General features: G+C 34.5%; 1 protein-coding gene across 1 annotated transcript in view; it reads left to right on the top strand.

The window, feature by feature from the left end:
* The window catches only part of FBXO42 (F-box protein 42), an 84,237-nt gene that overhangs the window by 13,884 nt on the left and 46,535 nt on the right, over nucleotides 1-23,818 (top strand). The gene's annotated exons all lie outside the window — the stretch shown is intronic.

Below are 23,818 nucleotides of genomic sequence, written 5' to 3'. Positions count from 1 at the left end.
AATGTAGCAAGGACAAAGAAGGCAAAAATGGAATTTTTGGAGCTGCTTCCACATTTAGGGTATGAAAGCAGAAAGGAACCTCAAAATGAGGGGTCAGAGAGGTAGTAGAAACCAAGGGGAACATACATAGTCATCAAGAATTAAACTGAAGTTGAGAAATCAAAAATGGTGCTAAGATTGCTAAGTTGGAAAATTTCAGAAATTTCTTTAAAATGAATTTAAGGTTTGCTATTTCACATTATTTTATCCATACGAGTGATGACAATGTAATCTTAAATTTTCTTTTTCTTTTTGCCATTTTTCATATTTTGATTTATAACTGATGGATGTAGAATCACATTAGTGTGCCAGTCAGCTGCACTTTTCACCTTTGGATTTTTGCTGTTAATCAGCAGAAATTCCCGCTTTGAACTTTTGTCCTTAGTTTTTATCTATAAATAAAATATTGTCTTCCTTCAGTCTAAATTGGTCTGGCTCATAATATACTTCTGTTTTGTTATGGTAAAATATATATAACATTAACCATTTTAGCCATTTTAAGTATGCTTCAGCGGTATTAATATTCATATTTTTGTGTGTAATAATAATACCTTTCTTCATTTATATTGCTTTTTAAGTCAAACTTCTTTCCTAATAATTTTTCATCTTTCCCACATAGAAAATTGATTCTGTTTATTTAATTTCACTACAATAGTTAACTTATTTAATTTCAAGTACCTAGTAGATTGGATGGCCTTGGAGAGTATTATGCTTAGTGAAATAAGTCAGACAGAGAAAGACAAATATGGTATCACTTATATGTGGAATCTAAAAAATAGAGCAAACTAGTGAATATAACAAAGAAACAGACTCACAGATATAGAGAACAAACTATTGGTTACCTGTGGGGAGAGGGAAGTGGGGAGGGGCAATGAGGGGTAGGGGATTAAGAACTACAGGCTACTATGTATGAAATAAATAAGCTACAAGGATATATGGTACAGCACAGGAAGTATAGCTAGTATTTTATAATAACTGTAAATGAAGTATAGCCTTTAAAAATTGTGAATCACTATGTTGTACACCTGAAACATATAATATTGTACATCAACCATACCTCAATAAAAAAATTTTTTTAACAAGAATACTTCATATTCCTTGTTTCTTTAAAAAAAGAAATAAAATGTTTTATATTTTATGCCACATTTTACAGAAAAATATTTTTAGGGGCAACAAAGTTTTTTTAACCTTTCAACTAGCATTATCAATTTTGTCCTTAGGCCATATTTGCTTCAGAATTTTTTTTTTTTAAAGGAGAATATAAGACACAAGTGGTAGTTGAAACCCTGTGTGTTTGCCATCCAATCCCACTGCCTTTGTCTCTAAAATAACCATAATGAAGTGGGTGTTTATCATTTCCATGCATGTTTGTATATTTTACTATATATTCATGTATAAATAACACTAGATAGTGGTTGTATCATGCAAGTATTAATATAAATGACAGTCAATTTTAATTTTTAAATGAGCAGTGTTGCACAAATTAGATTCTGTTTCATGAAGTAATTTTTGCAAATGTGAAAAATGAGTTGGAGCATCTTTACTAACATGTAACTTTTTTTTTTAACTAACAACTTCTCTGACATTCTAGGTCTAAAGTTAATGCAACTTGGTTTAAACTGAAAGTGTGCATTTTATGAAATATATATTTAATGAAATACACATAGATTTATTTCATTAATTTAATGAAAGTGTATTCATTATTACTTCAGCTAAATTTTGGATGACTGCTGCTGCCAAACCAACAGAGCGGTCTCAGCAATGTACAAAACTGCCAGTGTCAATTCTGACAGGAAAACTTTTAAAAATTTAGTTAAGAATAGAAGTAGGATAAATAGAAGAGTCTTTGTGATTCCATGTCTGCATATAAATGACTGCATCTCAATTGTTACAAATTTGATACCAGTACCACTGCAAGTGAATGTTCTTAATAATAAAATTCTAATATCTAAATCTTTAACACTCTCCTCTCGCTCCCAAACCTCTGTGTGTGTGTAATTTTTAAAGTTTTATTTATTTATTTATTTATTTATTTTATTTTATTTTATTTTATTTTATTTTATTTTTGGAGGGGGAGGTAGTTAGGTTTACTTATTTATTTACTTTGAGGCGGTACTGGGGATTGAACCCAGGACTTCGTGCATGCTTATGCACTCTACCACTTGAGCTACATCCTCCCCCACAGTGTGTGTAATTTTGCATTTCATTCTAAACTAGATTCTGGTTGGCAGTAAACATTTGCAGAATTTGGTGCAGTTATGTTGTTTGAATTCTGAAAATTAATCTTTTCCTTCAATTCTTTTAAGTTTGCAGATAGCTTCTTTTTCTGGTCATAGCCCTATGTAAATAGGAAGTAATAATGAAGATAATTAATTATGCTAATCTGCTGTGTTAGTTAAGAAGGCTTTTCTTTATAAAATTAAAATAATCCCTTAGAAGTATAGCCCTAGGCTTCCCTTAAGTACTGCTGTATTTTATAAAAATTGTTATAAACAGAACTTGTGGCTAAGCTTATTTTAAAGGAAAGTTTTCTTTAAAGGTATTGGGCTTCCCTAAATTGCAATACTTAAGTCTAGAAGTCAACTATGGAGGGATATAAGAGAGAAGAATATTATTTCTTTTATAGTGTAATACAAGCAAATGACCATTAGTGTAAATTGCATAGGTTTAATTATTTTATCAGTAAATATAGTTTCTATACTAATTGTTTGTAGAAGATCATAATTAGAAAATTATTTGAAATGTGAAAGGAAATGTTTCTTTTTTATTTATATACAGAATGTTCTAGTCCACTCAGAAGGCAGAAATAGGTATAAAGTAACAGTAACAAACTCTTCTATCAAAATGAAACTAGAAATTATAAAATCATTTGGGAATCAAGAAATAGATACTGTTTACCTGATGAAAAATAGTTTCAGATTTTAAAGCCAGCAGTGTGAGATTTGTAATTGTGGGATGATTACGTGACATTAAAAAGCTAAAACTACATATACTACATGCTATTATTTCTCTCTATATGCCTTGTGTATATACAGACATCTCCAGTGTTCCCTGACTAAAGGATTATGCTCATTAGAAGCTAAAATCAAGTAAAACTGACCTGAAGACTGTGTTTTATTTCCCTTTGGACCTGTAGGCACTGTTTTCCAGTGGAAATTTCTTTGCTAGGCTTAGAGCTGTTGGTATTAGTGATTGTAAAATGCAAAATTTTTTTGAATACATTTTGCCTCATTGTATTACAATATAGGGCACAGTGTTTTGCTAACCAGTTTGAAATAAGGCTGAATATGTTTAGATTTTTGTGCTTATTAAAGGCAATGATTCATCTAATTTATTATTTCAGAATATACTACTGCTTTTCTCAAAGGAAATTGTTTAGTAAACATCTCTTCTGGTGTAAAATTGGTATATATGGGTGAACAAATTTATTTTCACTACTGGCTTGTTTAAATGTTCTACTTTAACTGTTAACTTCTGCAAACAGAATGTAAAACAAAATGCAAATGTTCTTTAACATTTGAGTATTTACTATATGCCTTACACTTTTCCAAGAGTTTACACGTATTAAAGCATTTAATCCTCACAAAGACTCTATGAGATAGGTATTATTATTATCCACATTTTACAGATAAAGAAACTAAGGCCTTTTAAAGAAACTCTAAAATAGAATTTTTAAATTTAAATGTAATTTCTTCAGGCAGTTGTGATTTCAGGATATACTGTATTTTCCAGTCTAATTTTATTCATAGTATTATACAAAAGTATTTCTGCACATTTTAACAACTAAAATGGTACCTTTGAGGATTCTTGTCGTAGAATCACAGTTTTGCCACTGTTTTCAGTAACCCCTCATCAGTAGTATCCTTTCAGTTAGTGCACAGTAGTTCAATAAACTTTTCCTTTCTTCCTTCTTTTACTTTATGTAATGGAAAATTTCAAATACATGCATAAATACAGAGGATAATATGGTGACTCTCTGTACTCATCACTTAGCTTCAAAAATTACCAGCGTTTTAATTGTCTTATTTCATCTGTCTCCCCACTTTTGGGCAGACGGATGGTTGATTATTTTAAAGCAAAGTCTAGATATCCTGTTACATCACTCATTAATACCTAGATACTCATCCATCTTTAACTGATTTTGGGGTCTTGGAGGTATTTTGTTTTGTTCATGTATTTTGCAGTTCTTATTGAGAGTGTACACATTTAGGATTGTTATTTCTTCTTGATGAATTGACCTCTTTATCATTGTGAAATATCCCTCTTTTTTCCCTGGTAATATTCCTTGTTTTGAAGTCTATAATGTCAAGTATTAATATAGACATTGTAGCTTTCTAATGATAAATATTTCCCTTATATCTTTCCTATACTTGACTTTTTGCCTCTCTGCATCTTTTTATTTAAAATTTCTTGTAGGCAGCATAGTTAGGCTTTCTTTTTTAACCAGTCTGATTGTCTCTATCTTTTGATTGGAGTATTTAGACCTTATGCTTAGTTTATTTCAATATAGTTAGATTTTTATTTGCCGTCTTGCTATTTTTTTCTTTTGTACCATCTGTGCTTTGTTCCTTTTTATCTTTTCCCCCCTTTTTTTGTATTGCGTAATTGAGTATTTTTTAGTATTCCATTTTCTCTCTCCACTGTTGGCTTATTAGCTACACTTCTTTTGGGTGTGTGTGTGGTTCTAGGGTTTTCAGTATGCATTTTAAATTTATCATGGTCTACAATGTGTATTTTAAGTTTATCTACAGTCTGTTATACAGATAAAATGTTACACCTCTTCACATTGAAAACCCTATGCTTTCCTTGTTCCTTATCCTTTGTGCTGTTGTTGTCATGCATTTTATTTCTATGTATGTTGTAAACCACACAATACATTAGCTTTGCTAGTTAGATACCTTTTAGGGAAGTTTTTAACGTGATAAAACAAGAAAGTCTTTCATGTTTACCCTATATCTGTCATTTCCTGTGCTATCATTTCTAAGTGTATGTATATTCAAATTTCTAGCTGATATCATCCTTACACCTGAAAGATTTCCTTTAACATTTCTTGTCATGTAGATATACTAGTGTTATATTTTTTCTACTTGCCTGTCTGAAAATATTTTTATTTTATTTTTAAGGATATTATCATGCATATAGAATTCCAAAGTTGTTGTTTTTTCCTTTCATCACTTTGAAGATGTCATTTCATTGACTTCCGGCTTTCATAGTTTCTGACAGTCATTCTCTATCACTGGTTTTCAGCAATTATAATGTATTTTTGTGTGGTTTTCTCATTGTGTATTTTTTTTTCTGCTTGGGTTTAGATTTTTGGAACTCTGGGTTTATAGTTTTCATCAAATTTGGAAAAATTTTCACCATTATTTCTTAAAATATTTACCTGGCTCCCTTTCTCTTTTCTATCAAGACTCCAATTACATGTGTGTTAGACTGTCTGATATTGCCTCAGAGGTTACTGAGGCTGTGTTACATCTTTTTCGTCTTTTTTTCTCTCTGTTTCATTTTGGATAGTTTCTGTTGCTATGTCTTAAGTTTCAGTTGATTCTTTTGTATGCTCTAATCTGCTGTTAATTACCTACAGTGACATTTTCTTGTCATATATTGTATTTATCATCTCTAGAAGTTTTTTTTTTTTCCTTTTAAGTATTTTCTGTCTTTCCCTCTGTTATAGTCATGTTTCTCTTTAATTCCTTGAGGATAATAATGGGGTGCTTCTTATAGCTGTTTTAATGTCCTTATCTTCTAGTTACATCTGTCAATTCTGGATTTTTCCTATTGACTGAACTTTCTCTTAATATGGGTCTTTTTTGGGGAGAGGGTCTCTTGGCACATCGAGTAATTTTTGCTTGGGTGTTGGATGAGTGTCTGGATTTTGTTGTCTTTTTTTAAACAGTGTTTTGGCAGACAGTTAAGTTGCTTGCTGACCTGTTTCATCTTTTTGAGGTCTATTTTTAAGTCTTGCTAAGGTGGAATTAGAGTAGACTGCAATTCAGGGACAGTTTAGCACTATATTAAAGGTGAATCCTCTGGGTCTCCACTGAGTATCCCAGGTGATCAACAGGGTTCTCCACTCTGACTTGCTGGAACTAGAATGTTTTCCTGCTTGTGAGCTGTGGGAATAAATTGGCTTACAACTCCCTGTAGTTCTTTGCCTGACTTTGTGGAGTTTCACTATGTAGGTGTTGCCCAATACTAAGCAAAGATTCAAGAGGACAGTGCAGATTCCTGGAGTTCTTCTCCTGTATGGCTTCCTTCTTTCTGGAATTCTGCCCCACGAGTTCTAGCCTCTTCAGCCTCCCTGAACTCTGTTATCTGTCTTCCCAACTCAGAGAGGTTACCATGGGCTCATTTGATTCCCTCTGATTTCATTGAGGTCCAAAACTTGCCTTCAGGCAGAAGACCTGGGCAGTTGATCTTTTTAGCTTGGTCTAGAGGCATGATGAAATAAAAAATCTAGAGCAAGAATCCTTCACAAGCAGTTGGGCATACTTCCCGTTGTATCACACATGAAATATAATTTCTGGCGGTCTTACAGATGGACCTCTAGGTTCAGATGATATCAGCCTGATCTCTCATATTTTCCATCAGTCTTTCACATAATATTACCATCCTTTGTTGATTATAAATTATTAGAGTTTGCAAAATGGTGATTTTTTTAAATTCTGTCTTCATCTAAATAGAATTCCTTACAAAGTTCTTTCCCATAGTAACTATTTTTTATAGTTACTGCTCTTTTAATTTTTTTCTTAAAATAAATTTTTTTTAAATTGAAGTACCATATTAACTTGGTTACTCTGGTTAGTATAGGAAAGGCAGAAAAGGACTTGATTCTTTCCCTTTATTTATTAAGTTTTAGTAATCATGATGTCCCTTAGCAGCCTCTTCTGGTGACCAGTGAATTTTCTTTGATATCATTTTGAGCTTACAAATTTTTATGTATTTGATACGTTTGAATCCATAATCATTTTTTCAGGGTTTTGTGTTTTTTATGCTCAAATTGTTTCCTCCAGGCCCATGGGAGTGCCTTCAACTTGGGCCCCATGGTCTTTTATGACTACATTAGTCTTTAGCAGTCTCTTTGCTTTCAGACACAAGAAGATATTCCAGGCTCATCTTGTACATTTCCTTCCCTAGTGGTAGAAACAGCCATTTCTCAAAGTAGACCTACTGCTTTATAGTGGAAAATAGAATATAAAGACCCCAATCTAGGTGCTAGGGGTACTCACAGCTACTGAGATGTTTCTGCTCTGAATCTTTTTCATTGGACAAGTCTAGGAAATACTTTCTTTTAAGAGGAAAAAAAATGAGTTTCTACTGATAATTCTTATTTTTGTTTCTAATTACAGGGGTTTTATTTAATCTCTCTCATTTTATACTTGTATCTTTTTTCTTTTATGCTTTTTTTTGTGTTTTTTTTTTTTTTTTTACTGGAGTTAACGTGTTTACTTACTAGCTTTACACTATACTTCTAGTAGTTTCAAAAAAATGATGACCAGGTTGTTACTACAAATAAGACTACTGAATACAGCTTTATTTATTTTTTAATGGATTTTTTCATACTTAAAATATAACTCACAGAAGATACGTAGTAAGATATATTACTTTTTAAAGCTACTTGAACTGATTCCTATCTCTGTGGTGTTATGCCACCAACTTGTTATATAATTGGGTAATTTTATTTTTTCAAATATTTTCTTTTCTTTGTGATAACAGCTCAACATCACTGTTTACATTTCTGAAACCCCCTTTAATGAGTGTTTACTTTCATCCAGAGAATTTCATTGTACAAGAAAAAAAGAAGTTGAATGTTTCTGCATACCTGTTTGCTGTTTGGTTCATCTTCGTGTACTCTCCACTTAACATTTCTCCCGTTTGAAGTTTTGATTGTGGTTTGCAGCTTAAAAGAAGTAACAGAAGTACATAATTCCTAATAATCTTAGGTATTATCTGTCTTTTGTATGGTAATGCTATTGTGTGGGTGGGAATTCTATAAATGTATGTCAGTTTGATTTTAGAATTTGTAAACTGATACGAAATAGTAAATATGAAACAATGAAATTAGGGGCATTTAGTTTTATGTTCTAACCTATGTGTTTCTTTTAAAGAATATTTAAAAGTCAACTGTTTAGGCCATACAACTGACCTTTGACCCTAAGTATAAAATTTTGCCATCACATATTTCTTTCTGTCTGGAATTTAATATTATAAGCTTTCTTTGAATGCATTTGTATTTTGCACAACCTTCACTTATTTTTATAAAACTGGTACAAAACACTGCATTTTGACATTTCCGGCTTTTTTTCCAAACAGGACAATTGATACAGTATGCAGAATCAATTTCCCTGAGATTATAGTAAATTTAAAGAAGATCACAGATGGAAATTTGTTTCCCCAACACCATCCTTTTAAATGTGGATTCTCTAATTTGAATTAGGGTATTAAAAGATTTTCAGCCATCACACTATCCATCTGAAGTACAGTGTGATACAGCACATATAAAAGGGCAGTTGGCATTGGCAATTTCCACATGTTCCTGGACACCCTGCCTTAAGGCATATTGTCTGCCTTAAAGCCCAACTCTGGCTGTGCATGTTGCATGTTGCATGTTGATTGCCTTTTCTGCTCTTGCCTTTGTCTGGACTTTATTAGAAACCTCAGCGATAAGAAGTGAAATATGGGTTTTAATTAGGCAAGTTATTAATGAACAGAATTGTAACTTGTGAAGTGGTGAAAAGTAGAAACTATCTGTATTACCTAATGTTGAGCGAGGTCTTGTAGGCTGCCTAACTCAATAGATACTTATATAACACTGAAATAATGAAGATACTGTACAAAATGAATAGAAAGCGAGAAGCATGCATAATTGACTGGAGGGAATGGGTGAATCTCACAAAAGAAATAGCTCAAATAATGAGTAGGAATTTGCCATACTGGCAAGTAGGAGAAAGGTGTTTTAGGTAGAGGGGGTGTCTAGCAAGCACAGAGACCAGAGATGGGGAAAGGGTTTAGGTATTTCAGGAACAAATAGCCCAAAATGACTAAATTGAAATCTGTTAGAGTTGTTAATCATCTCATTCTTAAATCCTTGGCATGTTTTGGTAGCTATTGCCTAGTAATTTTACTCATTTTATTAAAATGTTCATTTTTTGATAGGAAGAACTGAACCAAATAAGATATATTTTCCAGGGTTCAGGAGGGTAACTTTATATACTTTTTGTCTAGGTGAAATTATATCAAAGCTTCTTCCATTAAATCTTTTCATCTATTCCATAAATGTTCTTTTTTGGAGAGAAATATATTTGATCTTCCTTCATTCAATAATAGTAATAGTAGCAATCTGCCTTCCTGTTATGTAGGAGAAATTTTAAAGTGTTAACCTATAAATGCAATACCGTTTTTAAGTATAAGCAAAGCTCTCAGTATGTGTGGTTAAATTTACTGAAGGTGGCAAAGGGACAGTGACATTTTTATTTAATTTGCCCCCCCATATCTGTTTGTTATCCCAGAAGCAATCAATTTATCAGTAAATTGGGGGGGGGGAGCAAAAGAGCACATACGAAACAGCATTCCTAAATCATTGGATCTTTTCTAGGTAAAAAATATGCTAGATCAGAAGTGACCAAATATTAAAGATGAAGAAATATGACCAGTAACTGATACTCTTATGTCCTTTAAAATGTTAGTTTATCATGCTATCAATCTGGTGTCACTTATTTCCTACATACTTATGTCAATGTTTTCTTTATGGGGTGTTTTAGAAGGAGGGTGTCTTGGCTTGCACTGCCATAACAAAATGCCATAGGCTAGGTGGCTTAAACAACAAATTTATTTTTCAAAGTTCTGGAGACTAGGAAGTCCAAGATAAGGTGCTAACAAAGTAGTTTCCTTTTGCGATTTCTTGGTTTGCAGGTAGCTGCCATCTTCTTGTGTGCTCACATGACCACTTTGGGAAGAGAGAGTGGGAGTAAGCTCTCTGGTATCTCTTCCTAATCCCATTATAACAGCCCCATCCTCATGACTTCATTTAACCCTAATTATCTCCCAAATGCTCCATTTCCAAATAACCATCTCATTGGAGGTTAGGACTTCAACATAAAAATTGGAAGGGGGCACAAACATTCAGTCTGTAACAGAGGGTAGTAAGAGTTCCTCATGTGTATTTTATATTTTTACCATTTCATGAAAATTCCCAAAGGAAAAGAAGGTCTTAAGAGTTTTCTTAATAATGTGATCAAAACTAGGCTTCAGAAGATCCTCTCATGGGAGTCAATTGAGTCCTTGCTTCTTTAATATTGATGTGCTTTTGTCATGTAGCTCTTTTGAGTTTTTATTTGCACAAAAGCTGAATATAAATAAATGTTGATAGCTCACTTCAGCTGAAGGGAAGAATAGATTGTAAGCAAGGGTTTTGTGATTTACTTAAAATGTCAGCTACTTAAACTAGCAGTCTGGTTCTGGGTGTGCAAATGTAAAGGAATGCTTTCAAGGGTAAACACAAGTGGGCAATCATATGACTGTGACAGTTGTAAGTGAGGTCTTGGGTGCTTTGGTGATGCTTTCTGATTGAAAGTAATGGTTGGTTTTCCGTTCTTTATTTTTAACCTTCATTTCTCCATTGTGAATTTCCTGGCATAGGAAAACAAAAGTTTTGTTTGCCCAAGGTATGAAGGATGAAGTATTCCAACTTCACCCTTCCAACCAGTATTCTGATTGAAATTATTTTCTAGCTCTCTTGGCCTTAGTGCCATCTTCTTAGAAACTTCAGCACCATGAGAGCCAAGTGAAGGAAGAAGCAAATGGGCCGACCAAAGCATAAAAGAAAAATGAGGCAGAGGTCCAGATAAATCACTAGCCTGTGCACCATGGAAGCCGTGTGAGCAGAAACAAGAAAAACCAGAGGCCAGGGACGCTAGTACAAATTGTTAGATTGTGTGCCTACTGTCTAGAGCTCATCTCAATGATTGTAGACCATCCATAGCCATCTGATCGCCTCAGCCACATTTGAGAAACCTTTCTTGCTCATACCAAGTAAGTCCCTTTTGGTCCTCTGTCCCGGGCTTGTAACATTCTGGACTAGTTCTTTTCTCAGTGTGAATAAGTGTAACAGGTGTATGATTAGTCATCTCTTTTGCTGTCTTAGCTGAAGGAAAAAAAGAAAAATTGTTTTCTATCCATTGTAAAACTAGTTTAGTATCTAGCTACATTATATGCTAATAGGAATTTTGCCTAGTTGGAGACAGATTGGGAAGAGAGAGAATCTATATGAATTATTTGGAAATTTGCAAGGGAGATTTGTTTCTCATCTTTTTTTTTCTTTTATTCAATCATTTATATTCGTATGAACTCATGGATATTTATTTTGTGCTCAAATTGCTTCAGCTTTGGCCATCAGGAGTTTTTTCATTTGTCTCCTATGTACTTTTGATATAATCCCATAAATGTTTTCTTTTTGGATCACATCCTCACTTTCTGGCACTACAGAATTATCCAGGATCATCTTGTATAGTTCCTGTCCCAGTCCTAGTTTTGCCATTTCATCAAGGAGCCCTAGTTCCTTTTATTGGCAACTATATTAGAAATCAAGATCTGAATACTAAGTATGCTTATTGCTACCAGGGTGTTGCTTCTAGAACCTCTCAGCTGAGAGTGCAAGGAGATATGTGTGTATCCTAACCCATTTATTTACATAAATCTTAAGTATTTCTGTATGTAACCATCTATATCTATATTGTATCTCCTCTCTCTTATCACATGATCATTTTACACTCCTCCCTTTGCTTATTTGTAAATTCGCACTCCAACCATGAGAAGCTTGGCTCCTGCCGTCCACCATTCATTTACTTAATTTTCAGTTCCAGTATACACATATAACTATATTAGAGTTATTAACTATGCTTCTGTGGGAAATGAGTTCATCAAGTAGAGTCTAGTGTTTATGTGTGTTTCCTTTTGCATTTAATCTTACAGATGCCACTCGTATGGTCAGCACCTTTTCATCCACCCATGACTGTCTTATATATTTGTAACACAGTTCGGTTTTTTTGTCATAGTCTCATTCCTTCCTAATACTTTTTTTTTTTTTAATTTTCATACATTAAGACTCACTTTTTGTGCTGTGAAGTTTTGTGGTTTTTGGCAAATGTGGATTGGGATAGTAAGTTTTACTTGAATTTTAAAATGCTTTAAAAAATGATTTGGCCAGAATGACTCTTTTAACTCTAATGTTTATCTTTCCCATTTTGGCCACCCTTAATGTTTTTCTCCTGGGACTTACACTGTTAAAAGTTGGCAGTTTGGGGCTGGCAGGGGAGATTGCTTATTTATTTGTTTTTTGTTTTATCAGCTAGGCCCCTGGCAACATGCAGATTTCCATAAGGGATTACTTATGTCTTCAGAGATTCCAGGTGCCTTAGAATCTGTTACTGAATGATGACAGTTATTCATAATTTGGCATGGCGTAGTATCCTGGCATTTTTCCCCCCGTGATCATTTTTGAGTTTTACAGTTTTATACTTAGTTGACTCATCTGGTTAGCAAGGAGTTCAGGTGCAGCAAGTAGCTCAAGATTTATTTTTATTTCAGTAACTTCATCAGTGAAGGAAAACCTGTTTTATAGTGTACTCCCAGCGAAGGCAAACTGTCTACAGATGTGCTTTTGGTTACAAGGAGGGCCATGTGAAAGAATGGCCTGATACGAGTTCTTCAACACTAAATACTTCAAGAGTACACTTGGCAGCCCAGAAGTGAGTCAGTAACATTAACCTCTTCAGGAAGGGACTTTGTAATCTTTATTCATTAAAAAAGTATTTATATTGCTAAGGTAACTACTAATGTGCCAGATGTACAAAGATGAATATGACTTAGTCCCTGCTCTCAAGTAGTGTACAGTGTAGTGGGGAAGAAGCAGGTCATAGAGATGGGGGCTGTATAACTGAACGGACTGGTGACATCTGTTGGAGTTTAGAAGAGGTTAGCTGGCTCATCATAAATTGAAAGTTTTCAGAGCAGATAAAACTTGTTTAAGGACATTTACCCATTACTTACATGACATCTGTGTAGTTCATCTCTATGTTTATTCAGTAGTCTAAGTTTAAATTGTATGGGTAATGAAACCTGTAGTTATTTCTGGCTAGTAAGACTAACTCAAGTAGTCCTGTTACAAAATAAATGGAATCAATGGATGGAAAAATTTCACAAAGAAAACTCCAGGCCTATATAGATTTGCAAAGCAGTTTCTGCCAGATACTTAAGAAACAGATAATTACAGTTTTATATAAATTCTTCTAGATAATAGGGGAGTGGGGAAGAACAGTCCCCAAATCAATTTATGGAAACTAGCATGATTTTGATTCCAAAACCAGAAATGGACAAGAAAGAAATTATAGATTGTGTCTCTCATGAACAAAAATCCTAAACTAGATAGTAGCAAACTAAATCTAGCATTGTAAAACATGGCCTAGTTCATTTTATCTGAAGAATGCAACCTTGTTTTAACATTAGAAAATAATTAATATAATTTATTTCATCAACAAACAGGAAACATTTTAGTAATTGCAGCGAAAACATCTGATAAACTTTTAAAGCCCATTTATGATTTTAAAATCATATCAGATTAAAATCGCTGGCTACACTGTAGGTGGGAGCATAAATTGGAACAATCACTTTGGAAGACAGTTTGACATTATCTGGTAAAGATGTACATGCCTGTAACCTACACCCAGCATTTTCACTCCTAAACTGTTTTTCAACCTGTGGCCAGTAGAATGAAGACAATTTAATGGCATTTGACTAACAGTTCCCGTAAGTGGTAAATACAATAGAAAACATGAGTGCACTTAACTGTAAGGGTATTATTTTGTGAAACTCATTCCCAGTTATGTATCTGTGTATGTTTAAGTGGACTGCTTAGTGAGGTAAAATGTATTTTCTTATTGTAGTTGCTATCAGGAAAATTTGAAAGACACTATGCTAGAGAAGCTAAAAAATGGTCATTATTTCATAAAAACAAAACATTGGGAACAACTGATTTCTTTCAACAGTAGAATGGATAAATTGTGACTGATTGATACAACGAGATTTTACACTGCAGTGAAAATGACCAAAAGCTACAGTCAGCAACAAAGCAGTATATTGCTTAGGAGTATATATGTGATATCCTTATGTGGTGAAACTATAAAGAAAAGTAAGGGACTGATAAATAAGGTAGCATAGTGATTACTTCTGGTTGGATCAGAGGTAGGTGGTAATAAGAGAGACATACAGAAGCCTTCTAAACGTCCTGTGATGTTCTGTTTCCTAATTTGGATGTGGATGCACAGTGGTGTATTTTATTATTTTAAAAATTGTACATCTGTGTTCTATGCAGTTTTTTTTAATTGTGATAAATTTACATAACGTAAAATTTACCATTTTAATCATTTTAAACTGTGCAGTAAAGTGGCATTGAGTACATTCACATTGTTGTATAACCAGTACCACTCTTCATCCTAGAATGTTCTCATCTTCCCTGGCTGAAACTATACCCATTAAACAATAATTCCCTTTTCTCCCCTCCCTTTAGCCCCCCTGGCAACTACCATTCTACTTTGCTGTATAAATTGACTACTCTAGGTACCTCATCTAAGTGGAGTCATATAGTATGTATCATTTTATGTCTGGCTTGTTTCACTTAGCATAATGTCTTCTGGCTTCTTCCTTGTAGCTTGTGTCAGAATTTCCTGCCTATTTAAGGCTAAATAATATTCCGTTATGTATATATACTAAATTTTTTTTATCCACTTTCCACTGACGGTCATTTGAGTTGTTTCCATCTTTTTGCTGTTGTGAACAGTGCTGCTGTGAACGTGGGTATACAGATACCTGTTTGAGTCCCTGCTTTCAATTCTTTTGGGTATATACCCAGAAGTGGAATTGCTGGATCATATGGTAATTCTGAGTAACTCATTGAGGAACTGCCATACTGTTTCCCACTGTGGCTGCACCTCTATATTGTGTGTCTGTTATGTTTGGCTGTTAAAAAATTAGTTTTAGAAAGGCAAAGCCTCCTTGTTTCCCTCCTCATAGGTGATGCTCTTAACTTTGATGTGTGTCTTTCTAGATCATTTTTCTATGTATTTATATATATAGATACCTATATGGATATATAATTTTGATTTATTCCTTTGTTGTTGAACTGGCTATGAAAGAGTTGTTTGGGTGTTTCATTAAAAGTAACCCCCCAGAGAGTTTGATTTGGTTGGTTTGAGTGGACTTAGGAATCTGAATTTTAATAGTTCTAATAGTTTTAATAGTTTTATAGTTTAATGATTCTGATGGGCAGCCACTGATTTATTCTTTAATATAAATGGTATTAACATATTTTCCCCATTTTTGGAGATCTCTTCATGCCAATATATGCTGACATACTCACATTTTAAATAACTAGTGCTTTAAATTCTATAGTTTAGAGATAGAATTTATCTAGTCATTCTTCTATGTATAGACTTTTAGGTTGTTGCAACTTTTTGTCACTACAGAGAAGATGCAACAAACCTCCACTTGTGCATATGTATGGATGTTTGTGTTGGAAGGATATCTGAAAAGTAATTTGCCGAGTCAAACGGTTTGCATATATTAAATTGTTAAATATTGCAAAATCCAATCCAGTATTGAAGTTTTCCGTCTTCTGTATAAACTTTTTCTTCTTCTAAAGAAGGAAATACTTACATAGTTGACCCTTGAACAACAGGATTGAACTGCATGGGTCCCCTTATACAGGGATTTTTTTCAGTAGTAAATACTACACTACTACATCATTTGGTTTGGATACAGAGGAACTGCATCTAGGGAGGGCTATTGGTTATATACAGATTTCAACTGAGTGGAGGGGGTTTGCCCCTAATTCCCACCTTGTTCAAGAGTACAAGTGCAATAGCAGAAATATTTGTATGAGATATGTTGATATATTTAGAAGAAACTGAAAATCAATTGCCTTTAATTTTTTTTTAATTATGAGGAAAATACTTACTTAATGATACAGAACTGGTTTTGCAAAGTAAAATGAATTTGATTTTTTTAAAACAAAATTCTTTCCATTGAAATAGTTCTGCAGTGGATGAATGAACTAGGAAGATGTTAGCCCTTCTTAGAGGTGAAGCCATGAAGTATTGATTGCTTTTGTCTTTCTTAACCCAGAGGAGAGGCTTTTTTTTTTTTCCTTTTTACATGAACTTTCCTTATCACAGATTTTCCTCTGGATCTTGAAGAGTTTTCTAACTTAAATCATTTTAGAATGAGGTTTGGACTTGTTCCTTTTTTCTTTTCTCTGTCTCTCTCTCTCTTTTTTTTTTAATGTAGCATAAAATAGCACCTTATGTGAGAACCTGATGTTTTAAACTTCAGCTTCTGTGGAAAGTTTTGAAACTCTGTGGTTTGACTATTATACTCCTAGTAACAGTAATAAAATTTGACTGATATAATCCATTGCAGTTTAAATGAAAAAAAAAAAGTGCTACAGTTAAGTCTTGTTGAAAATACAGACCTTAAGAATTTAGTAGGGGAAACACATGGGTGAAAAAGCATTAAAAATTCACCAGCCAATGAAACAAAAGAGCAGCAGCTAATCTATTTCTAAAAGAAATCAGGTTACATTCGTCTTTGGTGCATTCTTGCCAGTAGCCATCATTGTCTCTGCTTTTCTAGCGCTAGGAAATGGTTTCCCAGCGTACTGGGAACAGCTAGTTTAAATTAGCCTTTAAAAAAATTCAGACTGTATAACTTGTTTTAATTGTCTGTGGGATTTTCTTTTCACAAAGCAAATAAGGAGTAAAATGAAATATCATGACACAGTAGTGAAATAGTAGTCCTAAAAATACCGGTTCAAGTTCATATTGTCTTGAAGATTTGTGCATATGTGTGTTTATAAGGTTTCCTTTCTTGGGAAGGACAGCCTTCATTCAGAGATTATGGTATCCCAACTCATTTAGGTTTATAATTGTCCTTTTATGAAACTATGACAGTATTAAATTTGTGTGTGTGTATGTCTAGTTTTTTGGAGGTTTTTCTTTTTTCCCTTGCCTTATCTAGGAACATAAAAAGTTGTTGACCCAATGTCAGTCCCCTTCTATGTCAGTCCAAGAAAACTTGCTGATCTGTGAAATTCAGAGGTCTGGGAACCACTGTGATAGAACCTTTCCCCAGAAGGCTAGAGAATCCTGGCATGCAATGGTTTTTGCACACTCCTCCTTTGCTTTCAGAGTGAGGGTACATCATGACAGAAAAATCTTAACATCTTAAAAGTAGTAATGATTTGCTTAGATACTGTACATTTTAAATTTAAGAATAAAAACTCCTGCTGCTTTATGCCCCATTTTTAACCCTCTAGTTTTGTCTTTAGCTAGTCTGAAATCTGTGATTTTATTATTTTTATTTAAATTTTTGATATGAAGTTTCTGTTGTTTTCATCAGAATATCTAGAAATTAACATTTAGGTTTTGTTACTGACCCCAAAATGAAATCATAAAGCTGTGTTTGCTTATTCATTCAGCGGTCTTTTGCTGAGTGCTTTTTGGATGCAAGAAATAGGATTGTTTTCTGTTGTGCCCTAAGGGGAGAGGAGGATGCAGACAGACAACAGCAGTGTAGTAATTACTAGTATGAGGGCAGGCAGTTACTTAGTATTGTGGAAGCATAGAGGGAGAGGTAGTTGTGCTTTGAGCGTTTCTGCAGCCTGGAACAGTCAACTTTCAGTTAATACACTTTACTGCTGTTACAGTATGGATATTTGCCTCTTTTTGCATTTTCTTATTTTCTTAAATAATTATTTTCTAGAGGGAAATAATTTCCAAGCCTAGGAAGTTGCACCTTTTAATGCACCTTTTCTCTAACTCTCCTCTGATTCATACTATACTTAAAATGAAAGCCTTTTGTTTAAAATCATTCTTATAGTTAAATTATTACATTCAGAATTATTATATACTTTGTATATTATTACTATCTTCTCTTAAAGTCTAAAAATTCAGTGTCTCACAAAATATAAATTTGAGTATCAGAGCTCTGTTATACTTTTTTCATTTTATGCCAAATGGAACATTTTACTGAACCTAGAATATATGTTCTCTGTGTGGAATTTTCAGAACTTAGAATATCTTTATTGATGATTGAAAAACCAGTACATTTTTCTCAACCATTTATACTTAGTAAAATCCTTTGGGTGCTACATAAGAATATGGAGAATGGCCCTGAGAACTGGTCCAGTTCTGCTGCTATTCTGTAACAGCCTTAAAATGCCTCCACTTAGTATCAGCCATTGCAGAGAATGATAAGAAAATATACTGATGGGTAGTTTGAGGAAATACTTTTTTTTCTGTTTCATTAAAGGGAATCTTAACTTATATAACCCACTGATGTGTTAACCATTAAAAAAAACCCTCACTATAGCTGATACCTGTTATTTGGAATGCTTTCTAGAAACAGCTCTCTGAATTTACATGTCAAAATAGCTGACAGTTTGCTTAATAGCAACAGTAGTTATGCCAAATTATTCTATTTCTAGACTTTTTTTTTGGTCAAAACATTGACTGTCAGGAACTAAGGAGTCTCCAGATTATGGGCTTCTGTTTTATTAAGTAGTATGTACATGTGGTAAAATACCCATTGAGTGAAAAATAGTTTTTGCCCTTTTGTCCTAAAGGTAATTCTGTAAGTGACAAAAAAGTATCAGTACAAGAGATGATAACTTGAAAATCTTCTCTCCTCCGTCCCCAGTTTCATTCTCTGAGATGCTACCTATTCTTCAAAGCCCAAGTGCTTGCTTCTGTATTACTTCCTTCTCATACTAGTTGAAGCCATCTCTTCCTTCCTGGAACTGCTAGAGCTTCTTGTGTGGTACCACAGTTCGTTCTGTGTTAGTGTTCTTTATGTGTCTTTGGCTCTTAGCAGGTTAACCTTTTTGAGAGGAAATAGTGGCATAGCTTTTTTTTGTAACTCCCATGGAATCTAAGCACAGTATTTTCACATATAGCAAATCTTCCACTGATACTTATTGAGTGCATAAAGTAAGGTAGAAATTTATATTTTACTATTTTTTCACTTGTTACAACTTTTTCATTGACTTAGTATAATGATAATAATAATGGTGGTATATTAATAAGAAGGCTTATTATCATATTGGATTGGATCATATTGTGGTCTGTAAATATTCATTTGACAGCATTTTGTATTTTCAATATAAAGAGTAGCATTTAATACTTGTCAGCTCACATTAGTGCTGCTGAGGTGGGTAACTTCATGAGTTCATAATGACATCTGTGCAGGATTGCTGCTTTGCTCCAGAAGCCTGAGAGGCCCTCATGCTGACCAATGACTGGGTGCTTTTCATTCAATCCAGCTACACATTCTTTAGTTAAGTCTCAGTGCTTTATTTAACTATCATCATTAAGAAGTTTCCTTAATTGCACTTTTTAAATTGAGTTATAGTCAGTTTACAATGTTGTGTCAACTTCTGGTGTACAGCACAGTTTTTCAGTCATACATGAATATACATATATTCGTTTTCATATTCTTTTTCACCATGAGCTACTACAAGATCTTGAATATATTTCCCTGTGCTATACAGTATAAACTTGTTTATCTATTCTATATATACCTGTCAGTATCTATAAATCTTAAACTCCCAGTCTGTCCCTTCCCACCCTCCTCCCCACTGGCAACCACAAGTTTGTATTCTATGTCTGTGAGTCTGTTTCTGTTTTATATTTAAGTTCATTTGTTTTCTTCTTCTTTTTTTTTTTAGATTCCACATATGAGTGATATCATATGGTATTTATCTTTCTCTTTCTGGATAACTTCACTTAGAATGACATTCTCCAGGGACATCCATGTTGCTGCAAATTGCATTATATTGTCATTTTTAATGGCTGAATAGTATTCCACTGTATAAATATACCACAGCTTCTTTATCCAGTCGTCTGTCGATGGACATTTAGGCTGTTTCTATGTCTTGGCTATTGTAAATAGTGCTGCTATGAACATTGGGGTGCAGGTGTCCTTTTGAATTAGGGTTCCTTCTGGATATATGCCCAGGAGTGGGATTGCTGGGTCATATGATAAGTCTATTCCTAGTCTTTTGAGGGATCTCCATACTGTTTTCCACAGTGGCTGCACCAAACTGCATTCCCACCAACAGTGTAGAAGGGTTCCCTTTTCTCCACACCCTCTCCAGCTTTTATCATCTGTGGACTTTTGAATGATGGCCATTCTGACTGGTATGAGGTGATACCTCATTGTAATTTTGATTTGCATTTCTCTGATAATTAGTGATACTGAGCATTTTTTCATGTGCTTGTTGATCATTCGTATGTCTTCATTGGAGAATTGCTTGTTTAGCTCTTCTGCCCATTTTTGGATTGGGTTGTTTGTTTTTTTCCTACTTAATTGCATTTTTTAATCTTTTAAAATTGTGGCTAAACTTGATTGCATTTTAAATGTTTGGTTTCCTTTTAGGTAAGTGATATATATTCTGATTTTCTTAAAGATGTGTTTACTCAAAGAGGATTGTCAGATGTCTAGTTGTGTAGAAATCAAAGGCACAATTAGTCAAATATTGTACTAGGATCTGGCAGTGATTGTTATGTGCACAGCAGGGTAGTTTCATTCCCGTCTTGAATTTCTTTGAATCGATTTTAATTCTTCACAAATTAATTGATTTCTTCCAATGAGTTGAGAGTAGTTTGCTGATATCTGCTATCTTTCCAGAATAGGTGGGGAACTTTCATTACTTAGAGATAGAGAGGTTTTCCTGTCTTACTCTGTGTGGCTTACCCTGGGTCACACAGCCTTATAGCTAGACAGTAGCAAATCTAAAGTCTTAGCCTTAATTTATACTCCAGAAGGGCAAGGTATTTGGATTTTAAAAACTGGTTTGTATTTAGTTGGATATGGTATAATAGTTTTTCAAAGGAAAAGATACTTCTGGGACAAATAAATAGTTTTGTCAGTACCAACCCTCTTGACCCAGCAAGGGGTTATTGGGGATGGCTCAGGAGTCTGGCAGCAGACTCTCAGACCAGTGTACACTTTAAAAGGTCAAAATTCAAGGAATCAGAGAGGTATATTCATTCTGAGCAATAAGATACCTTGATAACATCCAGTGACATATAAGGGTAGGGTCTGCTATTTCCTGGATGTACTGTAAAATAATGTAAAGGGTGTTATGAGTAGAAATGTCAGTAAACCTTGGCCTCATTTGGATGTCTAGTGCTCAGAAGACAAGATGCCTAGGCTAGTGGTCTCTGCTCTCAGAGAGCTCAGATTCTAGTAAGCTGAGTTCAGTTTGTAGTTTCTTCCAAAGACTTGATCACTTTGGGGAAACTGAGAAGGCCTAACACAAATGTGAAGGGTGAGGAAGACTTTTTAAAAAGATTTTCAGGAAAACCACACTCATTGAGTTACTACACTTAGATGTGAAATGTTTTGTAGGGCTTCTTTTGGCATGAAAAAACAAAAAACTGTTTCAAAATGCCTCTGCATCCCCTGGGAGTATGAGTGATGATTTCATTACCTAATCATGGATGTGAAGATGAAGAGTTGTGCAAATTGGTGCTGGGCATGTAATTACAGAGGAATTGCATTTGAGCCCATCCCTATGTGTTCTCATTGGCATCTGTGCTCAGGGCCAAGTTAGCAAACATGCCCTCAGGGACATGGGGTTTGATGCTTTTGTAGACAGTGAAATGATTGATGAGAATTACTTAAAACTGGGTATTACAAAAGTATAAGTCCCTTTATTTAGGCTTGCTAACTGTACTCCCGAGAAGATTTGGGAAAAGAGTAAAAGTTGTTTTATTGAGCCAAACAGATTTATTTTGCTTGGGAAAAAAATAGTGTTATGAATAACCTTTTGCAGCCTTCATCAATACAGTTTGTTCAGAAGCAGACCCTAGGCTCACAATCTGTCAAAATGTGTGAGGGAACAATTGTAATTGTGATGCTATATTTAATTCAAAAGTGAAAGATGCAGCCAAACTCAAGGAATTTGTTTTTTTGGACTCTTTTCCTTGGTGAATTTCAGAGTTGAGTGAAGGTTAAAAAAATATGAGGAAGTCAATAAATTCGAGAATATAGCCAATGGAAGATGAACAATGATAACTTGCAAGGGAAAGAGTAAGAGGGATTATGGGTAGTGATTTTTTTTTGCAGTAGAAAAAGGCACTTTTGGAGGAGATGGGCCAGAAAAAAATTCTCATCATTGTTTTCTATTTTATGTAACTGTACTCTTTAGGGTAGGAGTTAGGGCTGGAAATGGAAGGGCCTTCCTCTGGCAGGTTTAAGCATACGGACGAACAGTTCACCCAAAGTGGACAGAGGTAACTAGGATCTTTTATCTAATACAGTTTATGGTAAACCTATCACAGTACTTCTCTGCTTTTGAGGAATGGAGGGAATTGGTGCTGCCCTTCCTCTGCCAGCACCCACCTCCCCCACCCAGGAGGATTTAGGCTACTCTTCTCCTTCTAATTAGCCACCAATTCATCACTAAGATCCTAGCAGCCATTTTGCTAGGACACATTGCAGCATCATGGGCTAATTTGGTAAATAAATTATGTTGGAAGCAATTTCATGAGTTTTGACTCATGTTTTCCTTTTTTAATGTGATTATTCTTCCAGTTGTTAAGATGTTGTGCATAATTAGTATGTAAATTACAGGAGTGGTAGAGATGAGGGGAGGATTCTGTTCTTTGCTCTCTGTGCACCACCCTGACCCCTCACCTTTTGGAACATTTCAGATCTTTCTCAAGGCCTCAAAGTATATTTCAGGATCACTCTTCTCTTCCTATTATTTCTTATTCTTTTCATCAGTGCCAGAGGGAATGCTGAAAATTTGCAAGGTGGATGGCATAGAGAATGGTCAGGATAGGTGCATATGGTTAAGAGAATGGATGTATTAAAAGATTATAAAATGAACTCAGATGCTACTTCAAAAAATGACTTGCTGCCCGTCTGTAAAGAGTATAGCTAAAGAAAGCTATTAGTCCTTTCAGGGTCTGTATCGGCATTGGAACCAAGGTCATGCTCTTCTCCAAGCAGCCTCCAGCCAGTGGTGGCGAGCAGAGTAGTGATCTGAAAGCCTTCCCTTCTTGCCCAGCACTGGAGTCCTCTAACTGGCTGTCCTCGCTCCTGAGCTCTCTGTTGGACAGGCTTTTTGAGATCTGCATCATGGTCTGATGGCTCCTCCTGATCAGTCCTACCCTTCTTCTCACAAAAGTTTTCCCCATTAAACCTTTTTCATTCCTTATCTTATTTTAACATCTGCTTCCTCTAGAATCTAACCTGTGACACATTTCTTACATAAATCACCTTGTTTCTTCTCTTTACTGTTTTTACCTCAGGCTTTGCATAGAACATCAGTGGCATGGTATAAATAAATTGCCTGCCTCTGTGTTTGTGTGTTTTAATTTGTACTCTTCCTAGAAAATTTAAGGAATACAGATAGCACAAAGATGTTTAAAAATTACCTATGATTTTTTAAAAATTAATTACCTCCACTAGAGGTAACTTAACAGTGTCTTACTTTGTAAGCTTTAGAGAAATGCATTAAGTTACCAGCTTGGTAAATTTATCATAAACTGAACACACCATGTAACCATTACCCAATCAGGAAGCTACCAGTACCGTAGGAGTCTCCCAGTGGTTACCTTGGTAACCACTACTCTCACTTGCAACAGCATAAATTAATTTTGCCTAGTTTTGAATTTGATATAAGCATGGTCATGTAGTGTGTATTATTCTGTCTTTTTTT

The sequence above is a fragment of the Camelus ferus genome, chromosome 13, assembly GCF_009834535.1.
Source record: "Camelus ferus isolate YT-003-E chromosome 13, BCGSAC_Cfer_1.0, whole genome shotgun sequence".
Lineage (NCBI taxonomy): Eukaryota > Metazoa > Chordata > Mammalia > Artiodactyla > Camelidae > Camelus > Camelus ferus.
Note: the sequence above shows the minus strand (reverse complement) of the source record. Positions and strands in the feature narration are given on the sequence as shown.